The sequence below is a fragment of the Haematobia irritans genome, chromosome 2, assembly GCF_050003625.1.
Source record: "Haematobia irritans isolate KBUSLIRL chromosome 2, ASM5000362v1, whole genome shotgun sequence".
Taxonomy (NCBI): Eukaryota; Metazoa; Arthropoda; class Insecta; order Diptera; family Muscidae; genus Haematobia; species Haematobia irritans.
The window spans coordinates 38,176,216-38,196,537 of record NC_134398.1 but is presented as its reverse complement, the minus strand read 5'-3'; the positions used below and the strand labels follow the sequence as shown (position 1 = coordinate 38,196,537).

The 20,322-nt window shown below is 27.1% G+C and overlaps 1 protein-coding gene across 4 annotated transcripts in view; it reads left to right on the top strand.

Moving 5' to 3' along the window:
* LOC142223965 (uncharacterized) overlaps window positions 1-20,322 on the top strand; it is a 136,923-nt gene that overhangs the window by 19,120 nt on the left and 97,481 nt on the right. The gene's annotated exons all lie outside the window — the stretch shown is intronic.

The following is a 20,322-nucleotide window of genomic DNA, read 5'->3' as shown; positions in this document are numbered from 1 at the left end:
TTATTTGCGGTGTTTATTTTGTGTTTTTTTTTTAATTGCCATGGGTACTACAATTAATTCATATAAAAAGATTTGCAATGTGATAAAACATTAAATGCATGCAATTGTTGAGTTTGTTTGAAGGCAAAATTGACGATGTGACAAATACCTCTTAACAGGTTTTATAAAATCCGCGTTTTTCAAACAATTAGTCTTCCGATATTTTCCATGGATGGGACTTCTAAGTGAATAACCGAGACTTTTAAAAGGCATAACCATTATATCGGCCCTTGAAATATAACAGGATGGCATCTGTGGGTAAAGTGAATTGGAATTTTATTTTTATAGAATTTTTGTCAAAATTTTATTTCTAAAGAAAAATATCTCAAAATTTTATTTCTATGGAAAATTTTCTTAACATTTTATGAATTGGAATTTTATTTTTATAGAAATTTTTGTGAAAATTTTATTTCTATAGAGAATTTTGCCAAAACTTAATTTTTATGGAAAACTTTGTAAACATTTTATTTCTATGGAAAATTTTCTCAAAATTTTATTAATTGGATTTTTTTTATAGAAATTTTTGTCAAAATTTTATTTCTATAGAGAATTTTGCCAAAACTTAATTTTTATGGAAAATTTTGTAAACATTTTATTTCTATGGAAATTTTTCTCAAAGTTTTATTTCTATGGAAAATTTTCTCAAAATTTTATTTCTATAGAAAATTTTCTCAAAATTTTATTTCTCAAGAAAAATATCTCAAAATTTTATTTCTATGGAAAATTTTCTCAAAAATTTATTTCTATAGAAAATTTTCTCAAAATTTTATTTCTCAAGAAAAATATCTCAAAATTTTATTTCTCAAGAAAAATATCTCAAAATTTTATTTCTATGGAAAATTTTCTCAAAATTTTATTTCTATAAAAAATTTTCTCAAAATTTTGTTTCTAAAGAAAATTTTCTCAAAATTTTATTTCTATACCAATCGACCAAACAGTAAAAAATCGACTATTTTTGGTAGAATTCTACCAAAGGTGGCAATTGAGAAGCCAACCCCGTAGGTTAAACTAGAGTACAGTTCACATTCACCTATACGCAATATATAATTCTTTCCTTCCAAAACGAAATTGTACTTACTTTCATTTTTTTGGCTATATAGAACGTTTTGTCAAAATATTATTTCTACAGAAAATAAAAAAAAAAATCTATAGAAAATTTTGGCAAAATTTTATTTGTATAGAAAATGTTCTCAAAATTTTATTTCTATGGAAAGTTTTGTCAAAATTTTAGTTTAATAGGAAATTTTCTCTAAATTTTATTTCTAATGAAAACTTTGTAATTTTTTTTTTCCATTTGATCAAAATTTTATTTGTAAAGAAAATTTTGTCAACATTTTATTTCCGTAGAAAATTTTGTCAAAATGTTATTTCTAAAGAAAATTTTATTTATAAGGAAATTTTTTTCGAAATTTTATTTCTATAAAAAATTTTGTAAACATTTTATTTCTACACAAAATTTTCTCAATATTTAATTTCTATAGAAAATGTTGTCAAAATTGTATTTCTATAGAAAAAATTGTCAAAATTTTATTTCAATAGAAAATTTTATTTCTTTGGAAAATTTTGTCAAAATCTTGAGTACTTTTTCAATAGAAATAAAATTTTTACAAAATTTTTTATAGAAATAAAATAAAAAATTTTGTAAAAATTTTATTTCTATTGAAAAAGTTCTCAAGATTTTATTTCTGTAGAAAATTTTCTCAAAATTTTATTTCTATAGGAAATTTTTTCAAAATTTTATTTCTATAGAAAATTTTCTCAAAATTTTATTTCTATAGAAAATTTTCGGAAAATTTTATTTCAATAGAAAATTTTGTCACAATTTTATTTCTATAGAAAATTTCTCAAAAGTGCATTTCTATAGAAATTTTCTTCAAAATTTTAGTGCTATAGAATATGTTCCCAAAATTTTATTTCTATCGAAAATTTTCTTATTATTTTAGTGCTATAGAAAATGTTCTCAAAATTTTATTTCTATAGAAAATTTTGTTACAATTTTATTTCTATAGAAAATTTCTCAAAAGTGCATTTCTATAGATTTTTTTTTCAAATATTTATTTCTATAAAAAATTTTCTCAAAATTTTATTTCTATTGAAAATTTTCTCAAAATTTTATTTCAAAAGAAAATTTTCTCAAAATTTTATTTCAAAAGAAAATTTTCTCAAGATTTTATTTCTGTAGAAAATTTTCTCAAAATTTTATTTCTATAAAAGATTTTCTAAAAATTGTATTTCTTTTGAAAATTTTCTTAAAAGTCTATTTCTATTGACCTTTTTTTAAATCAAGTCGATACGTTATTAGTTGTGATGATATTTCGAAAACAAAAAAATTGTATTTCGCATGCATACCATTATCATAGCCATGTTAGAATCGCCATGGCAATTTGTCATGATTTCTTTCAAGTGATTTGTCATGATTGTTAGATGTCAATGAATAAAATATCTATTGTAATTACTATCGCAAAAGTATTTGTGCGATAAGTCTTTGTGTATTTCTAAATGCACAATGAAATGTTAAACCTATTAAACAACAAAGAATGTTCCATAACGTTTGATGCCAAATGGAGAAAGTAATGAACAATTGGCAAATCTGCAACAAAAACCATATATGTTGAAATTCCCAATGTTTTTGTGAATTCAAATGATATTAAAGTGTAGAAAACACTAAGCAGCAAAATCTGGACAACAGTATGTAATTTTTTACCATTATCAGTAGTTAATAGTTTAATACTCACAGAAGAATTTTAAAAATACTGGGTTACTACTAACAATAAATATCAGGTACTAAGGGTCGCCTATGCAACACATCACAGAGTGGGGTTCAGCTTCGAATACGGGCTTGACCTTTTTCGTTTTGTATGTAAAACATCGAAAAATTGGTCTCAGACCCTATAAAGTATATATATTCTGGGTCGTTGTGAAATTCTGACTTGATCTAGCCACTGCCGACATCTGTTGAAATCACGCTAACTTCCGAACGAAACAAGCTATCGAATTGAGACTTGGCACAAGTAGTTGTCATTGATCTAGCTCGAATGGTATTGCACATGGACCATATCAGCCCACTTTCACATATAGCCCTTATATAAACCGAGTTTCAGATTTGATTTGCACACACGGTTGTCACTTGAGCCAAAAATTATGTACCAAAATTTGAGGAAAATTTTACCAAAAAACTACCAAATAAACAAAATATTATTTTGCAAAATTTTATTTCTATAGGAAATTTTGTAAAAATATTATTTCTGTAGAAAATTTTGCCAACTTTTTATTTCTATAGATCACCATTGTCATCATTTTATTTTTATAAAAAAAATTCTTAAAATTTCTATATAAATGTTTAAAAGATTTATTTCTAAAGAAAATTTTGATAAAATTTTATTTCTATAGAAAATTTTGTCAAAATTTTATTTCCATAGAAAATTTTGTCAAAATTTTATTTTTATAGAAAATTTTGTCAAAATTTTATTTCTATAGAAAATAGTGCCAATATTTTATTTCTATAGAAAATTTTGTCAGAATTTTATTTCTACAGAAAATTTTATCGAAATTTTATTTCTATAGAAAATAGTGTCAAAATTTTACTTGTATAGAAAATTGTGTCAAAATTTTATTTCTGTAGAAAATTTTGTCAGAATTTTATTTCTGTATAAAATTTTGTAAAAATTTTATTTTATAGAAAATTTTGTCAAAATTTTATTTCTATAGAAAATTGTGTCAAAATTTTATTTCAATAGAAAATTGTGTTAACATTTTATTTGTATAGAAAATTGTGTCAAAATTTTATTTCTGTAGAAAATTGTGTCAAAATTTTATTTTTATAGAAAATTTTATCAACATTTTATTTGTATAGAAAATTGTGTCAACATTTTATTTCTGTAGATAATTTTGTCAGCATTTTATTTTATACAGAAAATTTTGTAAACATTTTATTTCTGTAGGAAATTTTGTAAAAATTTTATTTCTATAGATAATTTTGTCAAAATTTTATTTTATAGAAAATTTTGTAAAAATTTTATTTTTGTAGAAAGTTTTGTCAAAATTTTAGTTTTATAGAATTTTTTTTCAGAATTTTATTTCTGTAGAAAATTTTGTCAAAATTTTGTTTCTATAGAAAATTTTGTCAAAATTTTATTTTTATAGAACATTTTGTAAAAATTTTATTTCTGTAGAAGATTTTATCAAAATTTTATTTCTATAGAAAACAGTGCCAAAATTTTATTTGTATTGGAAACTGTGTCAAAATGTTATTTCTGTAGAAAATTTTGTAAAAATTTTATTTTATAGAAAATTTTGTCAACATTTTATTTTTATAGAAAATTGTGTCAAAATTTTATTTCAATAGAAAATTGTGTTAACATTTTATTTGTATAGAAAATTTTGTCAAAATTTTATTTTATAGAAAATTTTGCCAAAATTTTATTTTTATAGAAAATTTTGTCAACATTTTATTTGTATAGAAAATTGTGTCAAAATTTTATTTCTGTAGAAAATTTTGTCCGAAATTTATTTCTACAGAAAATTTTGTCAAAATTTTATTTCTATAGAAAATTTTGTCAAAATTTTATTTCTATAGAAAATTTTGTCAAAATTTTATTTCTATAGAAAATTTTGTCAAAATTTTATTTCTACAGAAAATTTTGTAAAACTTTATTTCTGTAGAAAAATTTGTAAAAATTTTATTTCTATAGAAAATTTTGTAAAAATTTTATTTCTATAGAAAATAGTGCCAAAATTTTATTTCTATAGAAAATTTTGTCAAAATTTTATTTCTACAGAAAATCTTGTCAACATTTTATTTCTACAGAAAATTTTGTAAAACTTTATTTCTGTAGAAAAAATTGTAAAAATTTTATTTCTGAAGAAAATTTTGTTAGAATTTTATTTCTGTAGAAAATTTTGTAAAAATTTTATTTTATAGAAAATTTTGTCAACATTTTATTTTTATAGAATATTGTGTCAACATTTTATTTCAATAGCAAATTGTGTTAACATTTTATTTGTATAGAAAATTTTATTTTATAGAAAATTTTGTCAAAATTTTATTTGTATAGAAAATTTTGTCAAAATTTTATTTGTATAGAAAATTGTGTCAAAATTTTATTTCTACAGAAAATTTTGTACAAGTTGTATTTCTACAGAAAATTTAGTACAAATTTTATTTCTGTAGAAAATTTTGTCAAAATTTTATTTCTATAGAAAATTTTGTCAAAATTTTATTTTATAGAATATTTTGTCAAAATTTTATTTTATAGAAAATGTTGTCAAAATTTTTTTTTTGTAGAAAATTTTGTCAAAATTTTATTTGTATAGTAAATTGTGTCAAAATTTTAATTTCTGTAAAAAATTTTGTCATATTTTTACTTCTACAGAAAATTTTGTCAAAATTTTATTTTATAGAAAATTGTTATTTTGTAGAAAATTTTGTCAAAATCGTATTTTTATAGAAAATTTTGTGAACATTTTAGTGCTGTAGAAAATTTTGTAAAAAATTTATATCTGTAGAAAATTTTGTCAAAATTTTATTTATATAGAAAATTTTGTCAAAATTTTATTTATATAGAAAATTTTGTCAAAATTTTCTTTTATAGAAAATGTTATTTCTATAAAAAATTTTTTCAATATATGGGTTCTATAGACAATTTTGTAAACATTTTATTTCTATAGAAAATTTTGTCAAAATTTTATTTTTATAGAAATTTTATTTCTACAAAAAATTTTCTCAAAATTTTATTTCTAGATAAGAAATTTTACAAAATTTTATTTTTTATAAAAAATAGTCTCAAAATTTTATTTCTACAGAAAATTTTTTCAAAATTTTATTACGATAGAAGATTTTGTCAATATTTTTATACGTACAGAAAATTTTGTCAAAATTTTATTTCGATAGAAAATTTTGTCAAAATTTTATTTCGATAGAAAATTTTGTCGATATTTTAAATTTTTTATAGAAAATTTTGTGAAACTTATAGAATATTTTATCATTTTTTTTCTATAGCACTAATTCAAAGCTAAATAATTCAAAGATTTTAGAAAAGAATCTTTATTAAAATGGGTTGCATCGGTTTCTCATTCCTTGTTTTAAGAGTTCAGTATTTTGTTGCGAACCAAAAATTATGTATCAAAATTTGGAGAAAATTTTACCACAACACTACCAAATAACCAAAATCTTAGTTCGCAAAATTTTATTTCTAAAGAAAATGTTGTCAAAAATTTACCTCTATAGAAAATGTTGTCTTAATTTTAAATTCTATAGAAAATGTTCTCAAAAATTTTATTTCTATAAAAAAATTTTGTCAGCATTTTATTTGTGTCAAAATTTTATTTCTGTAGAAAATTTTGTCCAAATTTTATTTCTACAGAAAATTTTGTAAAACTTTATTTCTGTAGAAAAATTTGTAAAAATTTTATTTCTATAGAAAATTTTGTAAAAATTTTATTTTATAGAAAATTTTGTCAAAATTTTATTTGTATAGAAAATTTTGTCAACATTTTATTTGTATAGAAAATTTTGTCAAAATTTTATTTTTATAGAAAATTTTGTCAACATTTTATTTGTGTAGAAAATTGTGCCAAAATTTTATTTCTGTAGAGAATTTTGTCAGAATTTTATTTCTACAGAAAATTTTGTCAAAATTTTATTTCTGTAGAAAATTTTGTCAAAATTTTATTTCCATGGAAAATTTTATCAAAATATTATTTTATAAAAAATTTTATGTGTATACAAAATTTTGTCAATATATGCTTTCTATAGAACATTTTGTAAACATTTTATTTCTATAGAAAATATTGTCAAAATTTAATTTTTTGTTAAAATTTTTGTTCTATAGAAAATTTTTGTCAAAATTTTATATGTTCAGAAAATTTTGTCAAAATTTTTATATGTACAGAAAATTTTGTTAAATTTTTTTTTCTGTAGAAAATTTTGTTAAAATTTTATTTCTATAGAAAATTTTGTTAAATTTTTATTTCTATAGAAAATTTTGTCGAAACTTTTAGAAAATGTTATGAAATTTTTTCTATAGAACTCATTCAAAGGTATAAATTCAAAGATTTTAGAAAAAATTCTTTATTAAAATGGGTTGCATCAGTTTCTGATTCCTTGTTTTAAGAGTTCAGTATTTTTTTGCGAGCCAAAAATGATGTATCAAAATTTGGAGAAAGTTGTACCACAACTCTACCAAATAATCAAAATCTTAGTTTGCAAAATTTTATTTCTAAAAAAATTTTACTTCTATAGAAAATTTTGCACAATTTTAAATTCTATAGAAAATGTTCTCAAAAATTTTATTTTTATAGAAAATTTTGTCAAAATTTTATTTTTGTAGAAAATTTTGTCAAAATTTTATTTTTATAGAAAATTTTGTCAAAGTTTTATTTCTATAGAAAATTTTGTCAAAAATTTTATTTCTATAGAAAATTTTGTCAAAAATTTCATTTCTATAGAAAGTTTTGTCAAAAATTTTAGTTCTATAGAAAATTTTGTCAAAAATTTTATTTCTTCTTCTTTATTGATTCAAAGGTAATTGATTTAAAGAGTTTCTATAAAATTCTTGATTAATATTCTTGATTGATTGCATCAGTTTTAGATTTTTTTTGTGTAAAGAGTTCTGTAGTTTTTTTGCGAACCACCCTAATGCATATCATTCTACGTCTGCGGCAGTAACACACAACAAGTGGCATAAAACGTATTTTTACGATTTAACAAATCGATTAATGTCATGATAATGAATTCCAATTTATATATATAGCAAACCCCTCACCAATCACCTCTTGATACTCGAAGACAAAATACAACATCAACTCATAATTTCCAATACAAATTCGAATAAAAAAAATATCAACCAACTGAAAAGAAAAGCAAAGCAAAAACAGCAATATTTTATTTGATGATAAAATAAAGCACGGAAAACGTTAAATAAATAATTAACACCATGTGGCTAAAAGAACCAAAAATGAATGACGGGAATCATTTTTCGTAGAAGTCCACTACACCAAACCTGAAATGGAGAAAACCAAAAAAACAAAAGATCATGTATGGTTGTTAACCAAGATAAGGATGTTACTTGATAATGAACGATATTTTTGTTTCAATCGTTCAAAAATAACAATATCGAATGTTATTTGTCACTCAAACACAAATTGGGGTTAAAATAAGAAGTATGTATATTTGTATTCCATTATTGACTGGAATATATGTTGGTGATATTTTTAAAATATCCATAATGAGGTTGAAAAATACACAACGCATTCGTAAAAATTAATGACACGATCACAGCTAAACAAAAGGCTTAAAATTACAAAAACACATGGTTCATGATTCATTTAATTTTCTTATTATAACAGAAGGTTAAGGTTATTTTAATCACTGCTAATCGTTTTTCTGCTCTGCCATCTCTCTTTGCCCTTCTACAAGTTGTTAATATATGGCAACCCTATTTTTGTAAATTTGACTTTTGGAAGCAGGGTTAGGGTCAGGTTGAAAAGAGGATTCACGGTTGTAACATTTGGTAGAAATCTAGCAACAACGGTAGATTTTTACTGCTTGGTAGAATTCTTGATGTTTTGGTAGATTTTGCAAAATATTCCTCTTCAGAAATTCAGAAATAAAAATTTCGACATAAATTTCTCTAGGAATAAAATTTTTAAAAAAAAATTCTATAGGATACAATTTTGACAAAATTATCTAGAGGATAAAATTTTGACAAAACTTTCTATTGAAATAAAATTTTGACAAAATTTTCTATAGAAATAAAATTTTGATAAAATTTTGGAAAAAAAATTTGATAGGATAAAATTTTGACAAAATTTTCTCTACGAATAAAATTTTGGCAAAATTTTTCTAAGAATACATTTTTGATTAAATTTCTATAGGATAATATTTTGACAACTTTTTTTTCAAGGAATAAAATTTTGACCAACTTTTCTGGGAAATTTTGGAAAAAAAATTTGATAGGATAAAATTTTGACAAAATTTTCTCTAGGAATAAAATTTTTACAAAAGTTTCTATAGATATAAAATTTTCAATAGTAATAAAACTTTGACAAAATTTTCTATAGAAATAAAACTTTGACAAAATTTTCTACAGAAATAAAATTTTGACAAAATTTTCTACAGAAATAAAATTTTGACAAAATTTTCTATAGAAATAAAATTTTGACAAAACTTTCTATAGATATAAAATTTAGGTAGATTATTTTTGGCGATATGGACCAATTTTTGTGTAATTGGCCATCGACTATATATAATTATAGACCGATATGGACCAATTTTTGCATGGTTGTTAGAGACCATATACTAACACCATGTACCAAATTTCAACTGGATCGAATGACTTTTGCTCCTCCAAGAGGCTCCGGAGGTCAAATCTGGGGATCGGTTTATATGGGGGCTTCATATAATTATGGACCTATATTAACCAATTTTTGCATGGTTGTTAGAGACCATATACTGACACCACGTACCAAATTTCAACTGGATCGGATGAATTTTGCTCCTCTAAGAGGCTCCTGAGTTCAAATATGGGGGTCGGTTTATATGGGGGCCATACGTAAAAGTGGTCCGATATGGCTCATTTTCAGTACCATCCGACCAACATCAATAACAACAACTTATGCCAAGTTTCAAGTCAATAGCTTGTTTCGTTCGAAAGTTAGCGTGATTTCAAAAGACGGACGGACATGCTTAAATCGACTCAGAATTTCACCACGACCCAGAATATATATACTTTATGGGGTCTTAGAGCAATATTTCGATGTGTTACAAACGGAATGACAAAGTTAATATACCCCCATCCTATGGTGGAGGGTATAAAAAAATACAAAATAAAAAAATCTTATTGTAAAACTTTTAATCAAATGTCATTAGAAAAAAATTTTTCTTCGACAGAAATGATTATTTTATTTTAGAGGTTTATTTATTTATTTTATGATCACCCATAATATAGACAAATTATTTAGGTCTATAAATATTCCTTGAATTATAAATGTGTCGAAGTTTAAAATATTTTAGCTACACCAACAAGAGAAAATTGCTACTTTATCTCCAGGCAAAATTTTCTTCCCAGAGAAAATTTTGTCGAAATTTTATTCATATTTTCCTACAAAAAATTTTGTCAAAATTTTATTTCTATATTTCTGTTGAAAGTTTTGTCAAAGTTTTATTTCTCGAGAAAATTTTTTCAAAATTTTATTTCTACACAAAATTTGCTCAAAATTACAAAAAAAATAAAATTTTGTCAAAAATTTTGTCAAAATTTTATTTCTATAGAAAATTTTGTTGAAATTTTATTTCTATAGAATTTTTCGTTAAAATTTTATTTCTATTTTGTCCAAATTTTATTTCTATAGACAAATTTGTCCAAATTTTATTTCTATAGAAAAGTTTGTCCAAATTTTATTTCTATACAAAATTTTGTCCAAATTTTATTCCTATAGAATATTTTGACAATTTCTATAGAAAATTTGTGAAGTAGGTGGAAAAGAATATTTTGCAATATCCACCAAAAGTCAAGAATACTATCATTCTACCAAACATTAAAAAAATCTACCACTTTTGGTAGAATTCTACCAATTATGGTGTAGGGCTCCCATTCCTGACAGATAAGCGCTGAATTCTAGGTGCCCGATCACGCTCCTCCTGACCATTGTCCTACTCTCCTTGAGTAGTTCCCCAATTTTTTTCTTATCTGCGTCACCGTATAGTTTTTTTTGTGAAAAATTGCACCTTTTGTTATTTCCGAGCTATTTAACATATTCCATTATGACACTCATGCTTTTATGCTGTTATCCGTTAATCGAATTAGGATCTCGTCTAAGTCCTCCACATATATGCTCAGTGCCCTCCTCTCACTCTTCTTCGATCCATCTCGGTGTAGCAGTTATTTCCCTCTGTTATTTGTTTTTGCGTTTCCCATTCTCCCAGGACCATCTTAGTGGTGTCAGAATGTCACAAAGATCATGTATGGCCAAATCCGATTTTGTATGGTATAGATTTCAATATGAAAGAATTTTTAATAAAAACTATTTTAAAACTGTAAAATGAGATTTTTCAAATTTTATTTCCAAATCGGAATTTTCATTGTATAGATTTTTTATACTTCATCTAATGGTAGATTGTATAATAATATAAAAATATTTTTGAATAAATTAATAATAATCATACGCACTAGTGGTAATACTTGGGTGCGTATGACTGTTATTTTTTTAATTTTCCACAACCATACGACCTGTTGTACTTTTAATTTTCTTAAAAATTATCAATACGTCTTGTATTAATTAAACAAGTATAAAAATTTCTGCCATAACAGCCCATGGGTTAATCACAGAGCTTTGTGAGTAGTTTACCCGATAAACCCTGATTGAAATCGTTATTCCAAAATATAGCATATTTATGATAAAATCAAACAAAATTGTAATAATTTGTACCATTTAATTAAAGCTTACTCTGTTTTTAACCTTTTTGAAACAAAAAAAAAATACATTTGCCCAATAAAAATAAAAATAAAATCGAGTTATAAATAACTGAATTAAAAGAACTTCCTGTGTAGTTGAAATAAAGAACATCTTTGGGAGTACATCTTTTGGAAGTGCTTTTAAAGTTGTGCCTTTGGAAGAACTTCCAATTTTTTGCTGGTTAATCAATCAACGAACTAATATTATAAATAAAAGAATAGCAAATTAAACTAAACCCCTTTGGAAAAGTAAAATTGTATGTTTAGTTATTTTGTTTTTATTTTAAATTTTAATTTTTTTTAATAAAAGTATTTTAAAGCTATTAAATTAGATTTTTTAATTTTCTCTCAAAATCCGACTTTTTATAGACTTTTTATAGATTTTAACATGAAAGATTTTTTTTTTATAAACAATTATGCAATATAATAAAAACAAAGTTGCGTTATCTATTGAATTACCACTTACACAGGTCATATACAGAGTTACCGTTGTGTCGTTTTAGTGACAAATTTCCACTTTTTTCAAGCGGTGATTCTTTTGTGACACCTTTTCTTCTTTTTACTACTTTGCGCCACTTTTTTGCCATACTGTGCCACTTTTTTATTACAGTGTTACCGTTGTGACATTTTAGTGGCAAATTTGCCACTTTTTTCTAGCGGTGATTCTTTTGTGCCACCTTTTTTGTTGTGGCACTAAATGTGATTCTTTTTACTATTTTGCGCCACTTTTTTGCCATACTGTGCCACTTTTTTTATTACATTCTTTTAGACTGTAATATATTTTACACATTTTGATCGCAAATAGTCTTACAGATATAAATGAATTCTTAAGAAATAATCGAATTCACGAGCCGAATATTATATTTGTGATCAAAATTTCTTTTGTTTTACCACTATATTATCAGTGCATTCTTTTACCCCCTAAAAGTATACACCAACAACTTTCTGTAGTAGATAAAGCTGATTAATCTTCTGAATAGTGAAATTATTGAATTTTCTTTATGAAAAAGTGGGTCACATTTTGTGCCAATTTTTTAAAATGAGTGTGGCTTGTAGCACTTTCTTTTGCCACTTTCTAGAAATTCTCAATTGTAACGCTGGTCATATATTAAAAAAAATAAGATTTCACATGCATATTTGTGCACATGTTTTGAAGAAATAAGTACACAGAAAAGCAAGTCAGTTGTATAACTGCCCAGCAAAAAAAAAATTGGAAGTTGTTCCACAAACATTTCTTTTAAAGTCCATCCCAGAATCCCCCATCGAGTTTTTTCAACTTCCGATGCAGTCCTTTTGGACATGTCCACAAACATTTTTTCTAAAGCGCATCGTGGGATCCCCCAATGATTTGTTTCCACTTCCGATGCAGTCCTTGTGGACAAGTACCCAGCAAAAAAATTTGGAAGTTCTTCTTAAGGCACAACTTTAAAAACACTTCCGAAAATGTCCTCCCAAAGATGTTCTTTATTTTAACTGCACAGGAAGTTCATTTTAGTAAATTTTTTATAACTCGCTTTTTTCATATTTTTTTATAGGAAATTTAAAATTTTATTGTTTCAAATGTGTTAAAAACAGATTAAAAATTAGTACAATAGTGCAAATTATTAAAATTTTGCCGAAAAAATATGTGTGTGAAGATAAATTCGAATTTGAAATTTGCAGCAAAAACTTAGCCGAGACACAAACCAGCACCAAAAATATTTTTAAAATTAGAATTTAGGATTTCAAATTCGAATTTGGATTTTTAGTAATTGGCTTATTATTTAAAAACTAAGCCGCGTGCGATATAGAGAGTAGGCTCATTGGAAAGGGTTTGAGCTCAGCTTTCATAATCACAAAAGTCTTCATTAGAAAAGTATTTGTGAAAAGCGGAAATATGGTGAAGACTATTGTGGGTCTGAAAGCTGAGCTCAAGCCCTTTCCAATGAGCCTAGTCTCTATACCGCACGCAGCTTAGTTTTGGCACAGTGGGCTCGGTTGTAAAAATTTCTTGAAAAAGCATTTTTAAATTTCCGCTTTTCACAAATACTTTTCTAATGAAGACTTTTGTGATTATGAAAGCTGAGCTCAAGCCCTTTCCAATGAGCCTAGTCTCTATACCGCACGCGGCTTAGTTTTGGCACAGTGGGCCCGTTAGATAAATTTGTTGAAAATATTATTTTCCAATTTGAGCTTTTCACAAATACTTTTCTAATGAAGACTTTTGTGATTATGAAAGCTGAGCTCAAGCCCTTTCCAATGAGCCTAGTCTCTATACCGCACGCGGCTTAGTTTTGGCACAGTGGGCTCGGTTGTAAAAATTTCTTGAAAAAGCATTTTCAAATTTCCGCTTTTCACAAATACTTTTCTAATGAAGACTTTCGTGATTATGAAAGATGAGCTCAAGCCCTTTCCAATGAGCCTAGTCTCTATATCGCACGCGGCTTAGTTTTGGCACAGTGGGCCCGTTGTAAAAATTTGTTGAAAATTTTGTTTTCAAATTTTCGCTTTTCACAAATACTTTTCTAATGAAGACTTTTGTGATTATGAAAGCTGAGCTCAAGCCCTTTCCAATGAGCCTACTCTCTATATCGCTCGCGGCTTAGTTTTTAAATAATAAGCCAAATACTAAAAATCCAAATTCGAATTTGAAATCCTAAATCCGAATTTGAAAAATATTGTTGGTGCTGGTTTGTGTCTCGGCTAAGTTTTTGCTGCAAATTTCAAATTCGAATTTATCTTCACACACATGAAAAAAATGGTAAATCCTTTCTAGAAAAATTGCGAATTTTTGAAAATATTTGATGTTAAACGTTCCAGACAAGCATTAATGCATTAAAAATCATAAAAAAATTAAATAATTATTTATATGTCCAAATATCACAAAATTTCTTAATTCACATAGAAAACATTGAATTCGCCTCACACCTTAAGAAGTGATGGAAATTCAGTGCAACGGCTGTTGAAATGGTGGACATCCGTCCTATGACAAGTCCGTGTTAAATTTTGGACAATTAAATTTTACAAAAAAAAATAGAAAACTAATAAAAAACAAGTATATACGGCCGCAAGTTCGGTCGTGATTATGAACCGATATGGACAAATTTTTGTGTGATTGGGGATCGGCTATATATAACTATAGACCGATATGGACCAATTTTGGCATGGTTATTAGCGGCCTTATACTAACACCACGTTGCAAATTTCAACCGGATCGGATGAATTTTGCTCCTCCAAGAGGCTCCGGAGATCAAATCTGGGGAACGGTTTATATGGGGGCTATATATAATTATGGACTAATTCTTGCGTGTTTGTTAGAGGCTACATTCTAATACCACGTTCCAAATTTCAATTGGATCGGATGAATTTTGCTCCTCTAAGAGGCTCCGGACGACAAATCTGGGGATCGATTTATATGAGAGCTATATATAATTATGGGCCGATGTGGAACAATTTCTGAATCGTCATTAGAGAATATATACCAACACCATGTACCAAATTTCAGCCGGATCGGATGAAATTTGCTTCTCTTAGAGGCTCCGCAAGCCAAATCGGGGGATCGGTTTATATGGGGGGCTATATATAATTATGGGCCGATGTGGACCAATTTCTGCATGGTCATTAGAGAATATATACCAACACCATGTACCAAATTTCAGCCGGATCGGATGAAATTTGCTTCTCTTAGAGGCTCCGCAAGCCAAATCGGGGGATCGGTTTATATGGGGGCTATATATAATTATGGACCGATGTGGACTAATTCTTGCGTGTTTGTTAGAGACCATATACTAACACCACGGACCAAATTTCAATCGGATCGGATGACTTGTGCTCCTCTAAGAGCAATCGCAAGACAAATTTGGGGGTCCGTTTATATGAGGGCTATACGTAAAAGTGGACCGATATGGCCCATTTGCAATACTATCCGACCTACATTAATAACAACTACTTGTGCCAAGTTTCAAGTCGATAACTTGTTTCGTTGGGAAGTTAGCGTGATTTCAACAGACGGACGGACGGACGGACATGCTCAGATCGACTCAGAATTTCACCACGACCCAGAATATATATACTTTATGGGGTCTTATTTCGATGTGTTACAAACGGAATGACAAAGTTAATATACCCCCATCCTATGGTGGAGGGCATAAAAAAAGAATATTAATAATTGAAATTAATAAAAAAGTAAAAAAAATAATAATGAAAAAAAAAAAAATAATTTCATCCCCGCTGGGATTTGAACCTGTGCCGTTTGACTTTTTCGCTTCCATGGAAGTTCTTTTGAGAAGGTTTTGCAAATTACGAGAGTTTTTAATTTTTTTTCTGATTTTTAATGGAAAAAAATATTTATACGAAAATATATGCCGAAAATAAAAAATAGAAACGATGCATAACATAAAAAAATATTTTTTTAGAAAAATATTTCATAAAAAAATTGACGCTGGTGAGATATGAACCTGTGATTCTTATTTTTTTCATTCATACTAATAAAGGAAATCTCGAGCAGGAATTACAATGTTATTCCTTGGTGTCGTATTACGATCATATCACAAACATTTGAATTGACCTCTCGACGCTCAATGGCGTTTGTGGCTGAGTATGCTAAGGCGTTTTGTTATGGTGCCAGAAAACCCAGGTTCAACCCCTGGTCGGAGCGAAAAAAGTTTTTCAAATTGTAAAAATCAGATAATAGGAAAATAATAGTGTAATAAAAAATATGGATAAAAAAAGTGAAATTGATTGAAAAAAATTGTTTTTTTTTATTTTTAAATTTCTTTATTCAAATTAACTTTCAGGCCAAAACTTCTAAAGCAATGCAAAGGATCTAAAAAGGGAGTACGTCCGTCCTATGACAAGCCCATGTAAAATTCATTGGAGATGATCCAAGTTTGCACTACTTCCGGATCACAGATTGGGGACCCAAAATACTTTTTTGGAAGCTCTTTTTTTGGTGGGTGATGCCAATGCGCACTAAAGCAGATGTTTTTCGCACAAAATAGTGAGCGCTTAAGATTTTTTCTTTATTGTTCTGTTTGCATTTCGAGAAGGATGCATATCGTAAAATCCAAAAATGTCAGAAAATTAATCTCAAAATTTAGAATACAATTTAATTAAATTTTCGCTCGAGATAGTTCATTTTTCCCATAACATAGTTTACTCTTTTTCTCTGTGTACTTTGTTTTCTTTTAATTTGTCATTGTTTGGCTATCCAGTACATCAATAAAATATGCCTATTAGCTGCTTCCTTTGCTTTAACCCCTTTTGAATTTCATTGTGTTATCCACCCTATTAAACTAGAAATGTCATATTTCAGAACTTGAGTACATAATAATTATATCAACCTTTTTTCCTAATTGACAAATATTATCTTTGCTATTGTTAATTCTACAACAATAGCATACACAAACACATGTGTGCGCAATATTTGCCGATTATTGTATGTTTGTATGTGTTCTCGTTTTGCGTACCGAATGGCCAATGACATTTTACACACAATTTTTCTATAACGGTCAACTATTAAATATGGTAGAGTTACCATATGTCAGAGATTTAGATCAGTGTGAATATTATGACTTTCAATTTCAAGGTCATATGGCAAAAGTTTAATGTAACGGTTGAGTGATAACATTAACGACACAAGTAAATAATACCCTGTATACCGGAGTAAGTGTTGTGTGTTTGAATATTGAATACAGTGAATAGTTTGGTAAATATTTAAATAAAATCCGTGGATATGAATAAATTAACACTTTTCGTTGAAGTTTGAATGAAGTATGGATTTATCAAAAGATCTCTGAAGTACTTAGTTAGGGAATTTTTCTTTAAGAAATCTAAGAAAAGAGGAATATTTCTTATTAATTTACCAGCAAAAAAATTGGAGTTCTTCCAAAGGCACAACTTCAAAATCACTTCAAAAAATGTCCTCCCAAAGATGTTCTTTATTTTAACTACACAGGAAGTTCTTTTAATTAAATTTTTTATAACTTGATTTTTTCATATTTTTAATAGGTAATTTTATTTTTTTTTTCAAATAGGTTAAAAACAGAGTAAGAATTAATAAAATGATATAAATTATTTAAATTTTGTCGAAAAAAATGCTACATCCATTCTAGAAATATTGCGAATTTTTTGAAATGGTTGACGTCAAATTTTTCAGATAAACTTTAGAATGCATTAAAAATAATAACAAAAATTTTTAAAATTAATTATTTGGCCAAGAATTTCACAAAATTTTTTAATTCACATCCAAAACACAGGATTCAGTTTTTTTTGCTGGGTTGTATATCCTTTCGTTGTAAGATGGAGAAACTGAAATCACTTACAAAATATTAAGTACACATTTCTTTAAAATAATGAAATTTTAATTAAAAAAAGTTTATAATCTTTGCTTCAAAAATTGTTTTCAATAAATTTAGGACACAAATTTTGTAAATTTGCATCCCTCCGTTAAAGTCGCATGTCATTGAACTAAGGCTAATTTTCCTTAAAGTAAAGAAACACATTTTTTATTTAAAGAAATTGTCCTTAAATTAACTGAAATATTGAATCTTTAGATTTAATATAAAAACGCTTCATATATAGGCTAAGACTTATTTTGAGGATTTGGCATTGTTGGTTTAATTTTTTTTTTTTTTTTTTTTTGAATTAAGAAAATATGTTATAATTTGGATTTCTAAACTGACATTTGTTTGTACGTGAATTATTATTTATTAATATACCGGCAAAATAGAATGAAAATTCAATAAATGAGTTCTGTATCCTAATTTTAATTTTATAGATCCTAGATTTAAAGCCAAATAGATTTAAAGCCAAAAAAATTAACTTATTTTAAAGAACCCGCATCTTTGGCTCGGAATCAATACCTCAAAATCCTCACAGGAAGGTAAAAATCTTTGGATCCAAGTAAACTTTTTTTGAGTGTAGATAAGAGGAATTGAAATATGGAGGTCGCTTTATATGGGGCCTATATATAATTATGGACCGATATGGACCAACTTTTGCATGGTTGTTAGAAAGCATATATTAATACCACGTACCAAATTTCAATCGGGTCAGACGAAATTTGCTTCCCTAAGAGGCTCCGCAAACCAAATCTGGGGGTCGGTTTATATGGTGGCTATACTTAAAAGTGGTCCGATATAGCCTATTTGCAATACCATCCGATCTACATCAATAACAACTACTTGTGCCAAGTTTCAAGTCGATAACTTATTTCGTTCGGAAGTTAGCGTGATTTCAACAGACGGACGGACGTGGCTAGATCGACTCCGAATTTCACCACGACCCAGAATATATATTATGTGGTCTTAGAGTATTATTACGATGTGTTAAAAACGGAATGACAAAGGTTTTTCAAAACCGAGAAAAACCGACTTTCAAAAACCGCCATCCTATGGTGGAGGGTATAAAAAATTGTGTCCAACTTTTAATAAATTTCCCAATTTTTTATACCCTCCATCATAGGATGGGGGTATATTAACTTTGTCATTCCGTTTGTAACACATCGAAATATTGCTCTAAGACCCCATAAAGTATATATATTCTGGGTCGTGGTGAAATTCTGAGTCGATCTAAGCATGTCCGTCCGTCCGTCTGTTGAAATCACGCTAACTTCCGAACGAAACAAGCTGTCGACTTGAAACTTGGCACAAGTATTTGTTATCGATGTAGGTCGGATGGTATTGAAAATGGGCCATATCGGTTCACTTTTACGTATAGCCCCCATATAAAGGGACCCTCAGATTTGGCTTGTGGAGCCTCTAACAGAAGCATATTTCATCCGATCCGGCTGAAATTTGGTACATGGTGTTGGTATATGGTCTCTAACAACCATGCGAAAATTGGTCCACATCGGTCCATAATTATATATAGCCCCCATATAAACCGATCCCCAGATTTGGCTTGCGGAGCCTAAAAGAGAAGAAAATTTCATCCGATCCGGCTGAAATTTGGTACATGATGTTGGTTTATGGTCTCTAACAATCATGCAAAAATTGGTCCACATCGGTCCATTATTATATATAGCGCCCATATAAACCGATCCCCAGATTTAGGTTACGAAGCCTCAAAGAGAAGCAAATTTCATCCAATCCGGTTGTAATTTGAAACATGGTGTTAGTATATGATCTTTAACACGCGTGCCAGAATTGGTCCATATCGGTCCATAATTGTATATAGCCCCCATATAAAACGTTCTCCAGATTTGACCTCCGGAGCCTCTTGTAGGAGCAAAATTCATCCGATCCGGTTCAAATTAGGAACGTGGTGTTAGTATATGGTCGCTAACAACCATACCAAAATTGGTCCAATCACACAAAAATTGGTCCATATCGGTTCATAATCATGGTTGCCACTAGAGCCAAAAATAGTCTACCAAAATTTTATTTGTATAGAAAATTTTGTCAAAATTTTATTTCTAGAGAAAATTTTATTAAAATTTTATTCGGTTCATAATAAAATTTTCATCATTGTCAAAATTTTATTTCTATATAAAATTTTGTTCAAATTTTATTCGGTTCATAATCATGGTTGCCACTCGAGCCAAAAATAATCTACCAAGATTTTATTTCTATAGAAAATTTTGTCAAAAGTTTATTTCTATAGAAAATTTTGTTAAAATTTTATTTCTGTAGAAATTTTTGTCAAAATTTTCTTTCTATAGAAAATTTTGTCAAAATTTTTAGTTCTATAGAAAATTTTGTGAAAATTTTATTTCTATAGAAAATTTTGTTAAAATTTTATTTCTGTAGAAAATTTTGTCAAAATTTTATGTCTACTTTGTCAAACTGAAATATATACGTATTGGATCGATCTTTTTTGATTTAATATATACCACGTATGGACTTACATA